The sequence below is a fragment of the Dipodomys spectabilis genome, unplaced genomic scaffold (genome assembly GCF_019054845.1).
Source record: "Dipodomys spectabilis isolate Male_0828 unplaced genomic scaffold, ASM1905484v1 ptg000002l, whole genome shotgun sequence".
Classification (NCBI taxonomy): Eukaryota; Metazoa; Chordata; class Mammalia; order Rodentia; family Heteromyidae; genus Dipodomys; species Dipodomys spectabilis.
In genome coordinates this window covers 51,643,315-51,656,230 of record NW_024870679.1, presented here as the reverse complement: position 1 = coordinate 51,656,230, position 12,916 = coordinate 51,643,315, and the positions used below count along the sequence as shown (strand labels likewise).

Sequence of the window (12,916 nt, the reverse complement as noted above, 5' to 3'; positions counted from 1 at the left end):
CAGCTGGGGCAGGAAAGTTTATGGAACTCTAATTTCCAATTAACCAGCAAAAAGCCAGTAGTGGAGCTGTGCCTCAAGTGATAGAGCATTTGCCTTGAGCAAGAAAGCTCAGAACAGCATCCAGGCCATTAGTTCAAGCCTCAGGACCAGCACAGTGCCTGGGCCCAGAGTTCAAAACTGAACCCTCCCCCCCACAAAAAAAAAAAAAAAAAAGAATGGATCAAGAGAATGTGGTATATATGGAACTTTATTTTATTTTATTTTTGTCAGTCGTGGGACTTGAACTCTGGGCCTGGGTGCTGGCCTTCAGCTCTTCAGCTCAAGGCGAGTGCCCTACCACTTGAGCCACAGTGCCACTTCTGGTTTTCTGGTGGTTAATTGGAGATAAGGGTCCCACAGACTTTCCCTGCCTGGGCTAGCTTTGATTTTGTTTTTGTTTTTTTTTGTCGGTCATGGGGCTTGAACTCTGGGCCTGGGCGCTGTCCTTGAGCTCTTCAGCTCAAGGCGAGCGCTTTACCACTTGAGCTACAGTGCCACTTCCGGTTTTCTAGTGGTTTATTGGAGATAGGAGTCTCACGGTCTTTCCTGCCCGGGCTGGCTTTGAACCGCGATTCTCAGATCTCAGCCTCCTGGGTAGCTAGGATTATAGGTGTGAGCCACCGATGCCTGGCTATATGAAATTTTTTTTTTTTTGGGGGGGGTCCAGTCATGGCCTGAACTCTGGGGCTGGGTGCTGTCCTTCAACTCTTCAGCTCAAGGCTAGCGCTCTACCACTTGAGCCACAGCACCACTTCCGGCTTTTTTTTTTTCCTGCTTATGTGGTGCTGAGGAATTGAACCTAGGGCCTCATGCATGCAAAGCAAGCGCTCTACCACTGAGCCACCTACCCAGCTCTGGCTATATGCAATTTTATACAATTGAATTTTACTCATCTATTAAGAAGAATGATATATCACTTGCAAAGAAATGGATGGACCTGGAAAAAATTAGGTTAAGTGAAATAAGTCAGGCTCAGAGAGACAAAGGACAAATGTTTTCTTTCATATGTGGAAGGTAGAACTAATTTATAAATGTAAAAATAAGCACATGGAGATTGCATGGCAAATATATGCAAATGTATTAACTGAAATAGGATATTTTCAGGAGAGAATTCAAATGATGTAACTCCTTTAAAAAAAACTCATAATCCAACAAAATGAATACCAGGAAATTGGTACTGGAAAGGTTGGGAGGGAAGCTGGGAAGGGGATAGATAAAAATTGAGAGGAAGGGGAGGAGGCTGCAATGCTTGGTAAGAAATGTACGCATTATCCTGCCCATGTAACTGTAACTCCTCTGTACAGTATGTTCACAAATAAAATTAAATTAAATTAAAAAAAAATTGAGAGGAAGGTAGATTTGATAAGGATTGGAAGAATGATGAAAGGGGAAACATTGATCAAGATGCATTATATTCATAAACTGATTTGTTGAATAATAACTGCTTTGTACAACTATTTTTTTTAACAAAAAGAGGGAGGAATCTGGGTACCCAGTGGCAAATGCCTGTAATCCTAGTTAGTCAGGAGGCTGACATCTGAGGATCATGATTCAAAGCCAGCCTAAGCAAGAAAATCTATGAGACTTTTTTTTGCCAGCCCTGGGACTTAAACTCTGGGCTTGAATGCTGTCCCTGCGCTTTTCAGCTCAAGGTGAGCACTCTACCGCTTGAGCCACAGCGTTGCTTGAGACACAGTGTCACTTCCGGTTTTCTAGTGGTTTATTGGAGATAAGAGTCTCAGGACTTTCCTGCCTAGGCTGGCTTTGAACCACAATCCTCAGGTCTCAGCCTCCTGAGTAGCTAGGATTACAGGCGAGCCACCGGTGCCCAGCTCCAGTGAGACTTTTTTTTTTTTTCAGGTAAGGGGTAGGTTTATTCAGTAGACCTGCTGGGACCAGGCTATGTTTGCCCTCCACGAGGTGGAGAAAGGCCTGAGAGACCTGGAAAAGAGCGGGAAAGAGAGAGAGAGCTGGGAAAAAAGAGCTAAGAGAGCTGGGAAAAAGAGAGGATCTGGGCCTGGGCTAGGCCTTATCTAGGGTATGGGTGAAGAAAGGTATGGCCACATCAAATTCAGAAGTGACCTCAGCGGATGCAGATGTGACCTCTTCCAAGTGTGCCAGTTGCCTAAGTAATGCAGGTACTGGGTGGAGACTTTGCTGTGAGGAGGGTGGAGTCTGCAAGCCATCCAGGAGCGGACCTTACATTCCAGCCTTTTAATAATCATGAAATAAGGGCTGGGAAGGTGGCTTAGTGGTAGAGTGCTTGCCTTGCATGCCTGAGGCCCTGGGTTCGATTCCTCAGCACCACATAAGAAAAAAGAAAAAAGCTAGAAGTGGCGCTGTGGCTCAAGTGGTAGAGCGCTAGCCTTGAGCTGAAGAGCTGAGGGACAGTGCCCAGGCCCAGAGTTCAGGCCCCACAACCGGACCCCCACCCTCCAAAAAAAATCATGAAATAGGGTGAAGATTTTCTCTGGCTACTTCCTGCTGACCAGGAGTGTTGACATTAGGGTAAAAAGGCTGGAATTTGGTCCCCTCCCAGAGAAAGCAGTGAGCAGCAGCTGTCCCTTGGTGGTGTGAGTCCTTAGATGAAGTATGGAGAAGTCTCATGAGGCATTGAGGGGCTGGAAAAAAAATACTAGAGAGCAAATAAATGGCAAGAGGAAGGACTTGGGGCTGAAAATGTTGGTAAGAATGTCCCTAGCTACTTCTGACATCTGGCGACTAGGTAGAGGAGAAGTCAGGTAACAAAGGCAAGAATATAAGTTCTTGTCCAGTTAGTAGGTAGACAGGTATGGACACTAGATGGGCAGGCTTCTTACTTCTATTGACCTCCCGGCTTGGTTAATTTTGAAAGGGCAGGCACAAAGTTGCTGATGTGACATCATCTCCTCTTACTCCTCTCCATGGTCCCTTGTTCCCCAGACTGGCTGAGTCTAGGTGCTTGTTGCTGGGATGGCTTGTCCCAGTTGGTATTCAAGGAGGATTGAACTCAAGGCCTGGGCACTGTCCCTGAGCACTTCTGCTCAAGGCCAGCACTGAACCACTTTGAGTTATAGTACCACTTGCAGTGTTTGCTGGTTCCAGATGAGAGTCTTGAACTATGCTTCCAGCCTGGCTCTTTGCAGGTTAGTTGGGAGATGGAGTCTTAGGGATTTTTCAGCCCGGGCTGGCTTTGAACTGCAATCTTTGCCACAAAAGCCCTTTATTATTTCCAATTAAAGCAAGAAGGAGATCAAATAGAATAGAGCTTACCTGGTCCTTATCAAGAATTGACCAACAACTATTCTGCAGTGACAAAGCACATCAGATGGTTGGCTCTCAGTTACCAGGGCCTGTGAAAAGAGCAACTTGTTAACAAGGCACCTTAGAATAGATGGATGGAGTGGTAAGCTTGGTGGAAGGTTAAGGGTCAGATGGGGCCAAACGCTTAACCCACCATGTGGCCAAGATGGCGAATTTCTGAAAGAATGCAAAGAAACCCTGAACAAATAAATCAAGCCTACATTGGCTAGCCTTTGAGAGGGAACCTAGAGGGGGGTCCCTGGGACCCAGCCTGCATCGCACTCTTCAGGACAGAAGCCAAAATGTAGAACAGAGAAAGGGAGAGATAGGGAAAGTTGGACATGACTGGCAGAGAGAGAGCAAAGAGAACCTGAAAGTAAACAGACTTCTGACCATTTACTATTTCAGTGGCAAAAACTGTCTACATCTGAGAATGGCATAAAAATTAGGCGCTCTGGCTTTCCAGGAAGCGCAGGAAGCATTTCAAAGGGGGCTGAGGCGTGACTTGCAGCACCCCATTAAATGTGTAGTAGAGTCAGTCTGGTGAATGAAGGAGAACTGACCAGGCAGAAGCGGCGTCCCGACTTCCCACAGAGCCTTCTAGACAGAAATGGCCAAACCCCCAAAACCAAGCGTCCTCGGTTTCAGAGTTGACCGGCCTTTCAGCTAAAGGCCGTAGGAGTTCTTTGGCGTGGCACCACATCTGGACAGAGACTGAGCAACAGAGCTATAGAGAGTAGTTTCACTCACCAGAGTAGAAAAGTGGTGTGGACGTGGATGTGAAGGCCAGCAATGGTATCAATGTGCTGTGTCCACAGCAGACAGACCGGTTCGCAAAAGGCTGTCAGAACTGTGGGTATTCCTCAGAGCAAAAAGGGAAAAACAAACAAAAAAAGAAAAAAGAGGAAAAAAACTGGAGAGGAATCCCACCTATCCTGACTTTAAGCCCTTTATCCGAGTCACGGTACCGTTTATGTTAGTTTTTTTTTTTGTTTTGTTTTGTTTCAATTTTTGGTCGGTCTTGGGGGCTGAACTCTGGGCCTGGGCGCTGTCCCTCAGCTCTTCAGCTCAAGGCTAGCGCTCTATCACTTGAGCCACAGTGCCACTTCTGGCTTATTTTCTTTTTGCTTATGTGGTGCTGAGGAATTGAACCCAGGGCCTCATGCGTGCAAGGCAAGGGCTCTACCACTGAGCCACCTTCCCTGCCCTATGTTAGGTTTTTAAAAAGAGGTAGCCGAGTAAGAACAGCACCATACACGTGGTATTCAGGTAAGGGGTAAGTTTATTCATCGTTCTGGCTTGTCACCAGGCCACGTTGGCCCTCCACGCGGCTGGAAAAGGCCTGGGAAAGAGGTGGGAAAAAGCTGAGAAAGAGCTAGAAAAGAGCCAGAAAAGAGAAGAGAGCTGGGAAAGAGGTGGGAAAGAGAGAGCTGGGAAAGAGTCAAATGAGACTCTTATCTCTAATTAACTGCCAGAAAGAGTGGCTCAAGTGGTAGAATGTTAGCCTTGAGCAAAAGAAGTACAGGGACAATGCTTTTAGGCCCTGAGTTCCAGCCCCAGGGCTAGCACAAAAAAAGAGGGGTGGGAGGAAGACGGAAAAAAAATTAGCAAAAAATTATTAGCAAAAAACAGCAGGTGCTGAATTATAAAAATCTCAATTATTTTTAGCATGCTGCTTAGAATTCTTGTGTCTCCTGGCTTTTTGTCTTCTGTGCCTGAGTCTTGAGCAGGTAACCACTTGAGGGGATGTTGGTAATGGATGGACCACAAAGTGTCAGTGCATAATAAACAGTCATGTCCTAAAACATCTTTTCAGCTAGCTATGTGGGCAGCTAACTCAGATGTTCCAGTATTATTGGCTGAGGTGGTAGACAGCAAAGCGAGGGTGGTTAATATTTTTTTTTTTTTTTGGTCTAGTTGTGGGCCTGACTGAATTCTGGGCCTGGGCGCTGTCCCTCAGCTCAAGGCTAGCGCTCTACCACTTGAGCCACAGCGCCACTTCTGGCTTTTTTCTTTTTGCTTATGTGTTGCTGAGGAATCGAACCCAGGCCTCAGGCATGCAAGGCAAGCACTCTACCACTGAGCCACCTTCCCAGCCCATAGAGTAGTTAATATTGACTGGAGTCTGGAGTCTAACAACATATTTAGGATTGAATTATTTTTAGATCTTTTATTTTTTTTGTGCCAGTACTGGGGATTGAACTGAGTCTGGGCACTGTCCCTTAGCTTTTTTTGAAAAAAAAATTTTTTTTGGGGGGGGGCGGTCGTGGGGCCTGAACTCTGGGCCTGGGCGCTGTCCCTCAGCTCTTCAGCTCAAGGCTAGCGCTCTACCACTTGAGCCACAATGCCACTTCTGGCTTTTCTCTTTTTACTTATGTGGTGCTGAGGAGTCGAACCCAGGGCTTCATGAATGCAAGGCAAGCGCTCTACCACTGAGCCACCTTCCCAGCTCTGCTTTTTTTGAATTTTGTCTCTTAACTTTTTCTCTCAAGACTAGCACTCTTCCATATGAGCCACAGGTCTACTTTGGCTTTTTGGTGATAAGGGTTTCATGGACCTTTCTGCCTGGGCTGGCTTTGAGCTGTGATCCTCAGTCCTCCTGAGTAGTTAGGATTAACTCCTGGCTGTTAATTAATCAAATTTTTTTTCTGTCAGTTGTGGGGCTTGAACTCAGGGCCTTGGTGCTGTCCCTGAGCTCTTTAGTATAAGAATAACACTCTACCACTTGAGCCACAGGTCCACTTCTGGTTTTTGAGTGGTTAATTGAAGATAAAGAGTCTCATGGGGACTTTTCTGCTTGGGCTGGCTTTGAACCATAATCCTCAGATCTCAGCCTCCTGAGTAGCTAGGAATTACAGGCATGAGTCACTAGTGCCAAGCTGTTAATTATTTTTGATGGTTGCTTTTGTGCCATCATGGCAAGGTTGAAATGTTACATTAGACCATAAAGCACTGTTTCTTTTATTTTGTTTTGTTTTGTTGTTGGTCATGGGGTTTGAACTCTGGGCCTGGGTGCTGTCCCTCAGCTCTTCAGCTCAAGACTAGAGCTCTACCACTTGAATTACAGGGCCACTTCTGGTTTTCTGGTGGTTTATTGGAGATAAGAGTTTCACAGCTTTTCCTGCCCGGGCTGGCTTTGAACTGCAATCCTCAGATCTCAGTCTCTTGAGTAGCTAGTATTACAGGTATGAGCCACCAGTGCTGGGCTATAAGGCACTATTTACTGTCTGACACTTAACAGAAAAAATTTGTCCACAATGATTTAATAACTACAGTGCACACCTAGGTGATTATTAATTTTTATTTTTGGTTATAAAGAAATTTATCACATCTTAAAAGTTTGGTTAAATAAAAAGTATCAGTGACAATGAAAGCAAGTATTTAACTTCTGTTGTGGGAGATATCAATTATGTAGGTAACTTTGCAAAAGGAAGAATGATAGATGACTATATATTGAAGAGCATGGATTCATGTGGCTTATTTTAATCCTTTAAAATAATTAAGTTTTGGAATTTAGCAGCCTCTGGTCATCCTTACAAACAAACAGACCTTAGTTATACTACTTGTTTATTTATAATGTTTGTTATTTAGTTCTGAAGTCTGGCTCTACATAAGTAACCAGCTAAATAAAATTCCAAGTAGCCTGAAATAGGCACATGCCAATGAACCCTCTTAGTTTTTCATCTCTGTATCTTCATTACCTAGTACAGACTGCCACATAGAGAACACTCATTAAATACTTGTTGCATGAGGGAAAATTACATATGCATAAATAAATGTGTATTTTTTTTTTGTTGTTGTTGTTGTCGTGGGGCTTGAACTCTGGGCTTAAGCCCAGTCCCTGTGCTCTTCAGGTCAAGGTCAAGGCAAGGGCTCTACAACTTGAGGCACAGCACCGCTTCCTGTTTTCTAGAGGTTTATTGGAGATAAGAGTCATAAGACTTTCCTGCCCCGGCTGGCTTTGAACTTCGATCCTCAGATCTCAGCCTCCTGAGTAGCTAGGATTACAGGTGTGAGCCACTGGCACCTGCCTTATGTGTATGTTTTTAAAATATTTTTAATTTTATTTATTTTTTTGTCAGTTGTGGGGCCTGAACTCTGGACCTGGGAGCTGTCCCTCAGCTCTTCAGCTCTAGGCTAGCACTCAACCATTTGAACCACAGCGCCACTTCCAGTTTTTTCTGCTTATGTGGTACTGAGGAATGGAACTCAGGGCCTCAGGCATGCAAGGCAAGCACTCTATCACTGAGCCACCTTCCCAGCCCCAACTGTGTATGTTTGAAATACAGGAATACAATGTGAGGGACAACACAGCAGAAAGAGCCTCTAGAGCCAGTCTGCCATGTCTTGATTTGAATCACAGCCACCATTTGTAAACTTTGTGTGTGTGTGTGTGTGTGTGTGTGTGTGTGTGTGTGTACCTGTAGTGGATCATGAACTCAGGGCCTGGTGTGTGTGTGTGTGTGTGTGTGTGTGTGTGTGTGTGTGTGTGTGTGTGTACCTGTAGTGGGTCATGAACTCAGAGCCTGGTGTGTGTGTGTGTGTGTGTGTGTGTGTGTGTGTGTGTGTGTGTGTGTGTGTGTGTGTGTCTGTGTGTGTGTGTGTGTGTGTGTGTACCTGTAGTGGGTCATGAACTCAGGGCCTGGGTGCTGTCCCTGAGCTTGTTTGGCTTAAGGCTAGTGTTCTACTACTTGAGCCACAGTGCCACTTCAGGCCTTTTCTGAATAGTTTATTGGAGATAAGTCACATGGACTTTCCTGCCTGGGCTGGCTTTGAACCCCAATGTCAGATCTCAGCTTCCTAAGTTGCTAGGATTGCAGGCGTGAGCCACCAGCACCTGGCTCATGTATAATTTTCTTTTTTTCTTTTTTGTCGGTCATGGGGCTTGAACTCTGGGTTTGGGCACTGTCCTTGCACTCTTCAGCTCAAGGTCAGTGCTCTAAGACTTGAGCCACAGCACCACTTCTGGTTTTCTAGTGATTTATTGGAGATAAGAGTCTCACGGACTTTTGTGCCTAGGCTGGCTTTGAACCACAATCCTCAGATCTCAGCCTCCTGAGTAGCTAGGATTATAGGCATGAGCCACAGGCACTTGGCTTATGTATAATTTTTTTAACATTGGTCAAGTCACTTCTCTGTCTGTATCTTAATTCACAAAATGGAAAATGAAAGTACTTATCTTTTGGAGTTGTTGAGAAAATATGAATGTTTAGAATGTCTATATATAATATACACAAGCTAGGAGTAGTTATTCTATTATGTAGACAACTAAGATCTATGGAGTGTTTTCTTTGTGCTAGGTACTGTGTTAAAAACTTATATACATTATCTTGTTTAATATCTGTAACAATCCTGAATGAGGAAACTAAAATTCAAAGATACTTGGTTATCTTTCTAGATATATCACAATAAGTAAATGCTACAGCTATTACTGGAATTCCTTATCTAATTAACAACTGAAAATTTTCTTTATTTTTAATGAAAAGGTGATGAGCTGGGGCAGAGTTACATAAGTAACTGAACTCTGGGCCTGGGTGCTGTCCTTCAGCTCTTCAGTTCAAGACTAGCACTCTACCACTTGAGCCACAGTGCCACTTCCAGCTTTTCCTACTTATGTGATGCTGAGGAATCGAACCCAGGGCCTCATGCATCCAGGGCAAGCACTCTATCACTGAGCCACCTTCTCAGGGATGGGAATGTTACTACATCCCTCATTATTTCCCACTTTACCCCTCCCCAAGTTGTAATGTTCATATCCAATATACTGTCGTGAGTATCAATGTTGGTGTTGTTCATCCATTGTCCTGCTGTTTCTGTGATTCTATTTCCCTTCCTCATATTGCATTATCTAATATGCAAAATATGAGGTACAAAGAGAAACGGAAAAAAGAATGAACTACATACAGGGTATAATAAGAAACTCTTGTTTCTATAAATTGGAGTTCATGTTGATATGCTTCGTTATATATATTATATATATAAATTATATTATATATTATATAATATAATATATTATATATATTATAGTCCTATGCTCTAAGCATGATCTCCCTCATTTGTAAGAAGTAGGATATGTATATGATTTTCTTAATAGGGGTTCTCAATAACCCAACTGAAATTTTTCATTTAATTTAGATTCAGCATACAAGAAGAAAATAGACCACTTTGTTAGTTTTTATCTATACTATTTTTGGGATATGAAAATATGTATGTGTTTTACTTTTTGATTTGCATATATGAATTATACAATATAATGTGTCATTCATATATATGTATATAATGCTTGCTGGGGCTTGAACTCAGTGCCTTATGCTCTTGCTTGGCTCTATTGCTCATAGCAGGTGCTCTACCACTAGAGCCACACCTTTTTAGTGTCTAGCATTTTGCTGGTTAATTAGAGATATAGTATTACAGACTTTTTGACTAGGCTGGCTGGCTTCAAATTGTGAACTTTTGAGGTTTCAGCTTCCTGAATAGTTAATATTATAGCTATGAGCTGCCAGTGCCTGGCTTTCATAATGATTTGTATGTGTGTGATGCTGGTCCTGGGGCTTTAACTCAGGGCCTGGGCCTATCCTTGAGCATTTTTGCTCAAGGCTTACAACTCTATTACTTGTGCCACCACTTTTTTGGTGGTCAGTTGGAAATAAGAGTCTCACTGATGAAATTTCCTGCCCAGGCTGGCACTGAATCATGATCCTCAGATCTTAGCCTCTTAAGTATCTATAATTATAGTTGTGAGCCACTGCTGCCCAGCTCTTTATGATATTTCATTACATATATATATATATGTACATATATATGTAATGCTTTGTTCACATTCACCCTTATTACCTTCTCCTGACCATTCTCCCACTGTTCCCCTTCTTACCAAGTAGTCCCACTTTTACTTTCGTTTTTTTTTTTTTTTTTTTATTATGTTTTGTTTTAATCTAGATTTGGCATTTCTTTTTTTTTTTTTTTTTTTTTGGGGGTCCGGTTGTGGGGCCTGAACTCTGGGCCTGGGCGCTGTCCTTCAGCTCTTCAGCTCAAGGCTAGCACTCTACCACTTAAGCCACAGCGCCACTTTCCGGCTTTTTTCTTTTTTGCTTATATGGTGCTGAGGAATCGAACCCAGGGCCTCAGGCTTGCAAGGCAAGCGCTCTACCACTGAGCCACCTTCCCAGCCCCTCTAGATTTGGCATTTCAAAGAAAACATGTGATACTTGTCTTTCTGTGTCTGGCTTATATCACCTAAAATGATGATACTTGGTTCTACCTATTTTCCTGCAAATAATATCATTTTTTATACTTGCATAACATTCAATTGTGTATATATACATCACATTTTTTAATCCACTGACAGACATCTAGGCTGCTTCTATAACTTGCCAATTTTTTTTTTTTTTTTTTTTTTTTGGGTCCGGTCGTGGGGCCTGAACTCTGTGGGCACTGTCCCTCAGCTCTTCAGCTCAAGGCTAGCGCTCTACCACTTGAGCCACAGCGCCACTTCCGGCTTTTTGCTTATGTGGTGCTGAGAATCGAACCCAGGGCCTCAGGCATGCAAGGTAAGCGCTTTACCACTGAGCCAACTTCCCAGCCCTAACTTGCCAATTTTTTTTTTTTTTTTTTTGGTCCGGTCGTGGGGCTTGAACTCTGGGCCTGGGCGCTTCCCTCAGCTCTTCAGCTCAAGGCTAACGCTCAACCACTTGAACCACAGTGCCACTTCCGGCTTTTTTTTCTTTTTGCTTATGTGGTGCTAGGGAATCGAACCCAGGGCCTCATGCATGCAAGGCAAGCGCTCTACCACTGAGCCACCTTCCCAGCCCCATAACTTGCCAATTGTGAATAGTGATAGCCTCTATAAACATAGGTGTGTGTATTTCACTGTTGTTTGCCAAAATTTCATTCCTTCAAGAATGTACCTATGAGTGGTATAACACTTGCTGTAATTTCCTTGATGATTGCCATTCTAGATAGAATGAGGTAGATTTTCAATGTTTTTAATTACTTTTTTTTTTTTTTTGGTCGTGGGGCTTCAACTCTAGGCTTGAATGCTGCCCCTCCGCACTTCAGTTCACGGCTAATGCTCTACCACTGGAGCCACAGCGCCACTTCTGGTTTTCTGAGTGGTTTATTGGAGATAAGAGTCTCACGGACTTTCCTGCCCAAGCTGGCCTTGAATCTCAGTCTTCAGATCTCAGCCTCCTGAGTAGCTAGGATTACAGGTGTGAGTCAAGGTGCAATTTGAGACATTCTTAAAATCGGAACTGGAGCTGTGGCTCAAAGTGGTAGAGTACTAGACTTAAAGGAAAAAGCTCAGGGACAGCGCCCAGGCCCTGAGTTCAAGTCCCATGATGGACAAAAAAAAAAGTGTAATTGTTTGGTTGATACTAGGTATAGGATATTGAACTTGATGTTAAGCGTAGAGAAATAAATAAGATAAATCCTTCTCTGAAATCATATTCAGGGCTGGGAATGTGGCTTAGTGGTAGAGTGCTTGCCTAGCATGCATGAAGCCCTAGGTTTGATTCCTCAGTACCACATAAACAGAAAACACTGGAAGTGGCACTGTGGCTGAAGTGGTAGAGTGCTAGACTTGAGCAAATAAAAGTTCTGGGACAGTAAGTACCAAGGCTCTGAGTTCAAGCCCCAGGACTGGCAAAAAAAAAATGGAGGAGAGGGAGGAGAAGGAAGAAGAGGAGGAGGAGGAGGCATATTCTAAGAGTTATATTAAAATAGCTCATGAAGGTTATTGGTTTGTCAAATTTGCCTTATATTGTCAGTTTTTTGTTTTATGTATTGCAAGGAAAAATTTTACAATACATACATGATCATGACAATTATTCGTAACTGAATCATTACGTAGTGTTCACATAGTATTCTTTTCCTTAAATCAGTAGCACTTAACCCTATCAGGCTAATATTTTGTACATTGTCCCGGTTGAAATTCTAGCTCTGCTATTTACTAGATGTATCATTTTGAGGAAGTTATTTAATAATCTCTGTGCCTCCATTTCTATAGCCATAAGGTGGAGATACTAATAATACCTGCTGCACAGAATTATTTTGAAGATGTGTGTGTGCTTGCCAGTACTGAGGCTTGTATTCAGGGCCTCATTTTTGCTTAGCTTTTTTGCTTAAGGCTAGTACTCTACCACTTGAGCCACAGCACTACTTCCAGTTTTCTGAGTGGTTCATTGGAGATACTCTCACGGCCTTTCCTTCCTGGGCTGACTTTGAACTGCGATCCTCAGATCTCAGCCTCTTGAGTAGCTAGGATTACAGGTGTGAGCCATCGGCCCATGGCTCTGCTCTTGATTTAAAAAAAAAATACTTTTTAGAGTTACAGTTACATAAGTCAGGTTGCTTATGGTTTTTTTTTAAAGTGAGCATGATATACTGGTGGCTGAAAGCTGCAGTCTTAGTTACTCAGGAGGCTGAGATCAATGGATCAAGGTTCTAAGCCATCCTGGGTAAGAAAGTTCACAAGATTCTTTTTTTTTTTTTTGTCGGTCGTGGGGCTTGAACTCTGGGCCTGGGCGCTGTCCCTCAGCTCTTCAGCTCAAGGCGAGTACTCTACCACTTGAGCTACAGCACCACTTCCGGCTTTCTG

The 12,916-nt window shown here is 43.4% G+C and overlaps 1 protein-coding gene and 1 long non-coding RNA gene across 3 annotated transcripts in view; both read left to right on the top strand.

Moving 5' to 3' along the window:
* Positions 1 to 12,916, top strand: part of LOC122108037 — a 277,692-nt gene that overhangs the window by 134,899 nt on the left and 129,877 nt on the right. The gene's annotated exons all lie outside the window — the stretch shown is intronic.
* The window catches only part of Tesk2 (testis associated actin remodelling kinase 2), a 119,629-nt gene that overhangs the window by 31,049 nt on the left and 75,664 nt on the right, over positions 1 to 12,916 (top strand). The window lies entirely within an intron of this gene.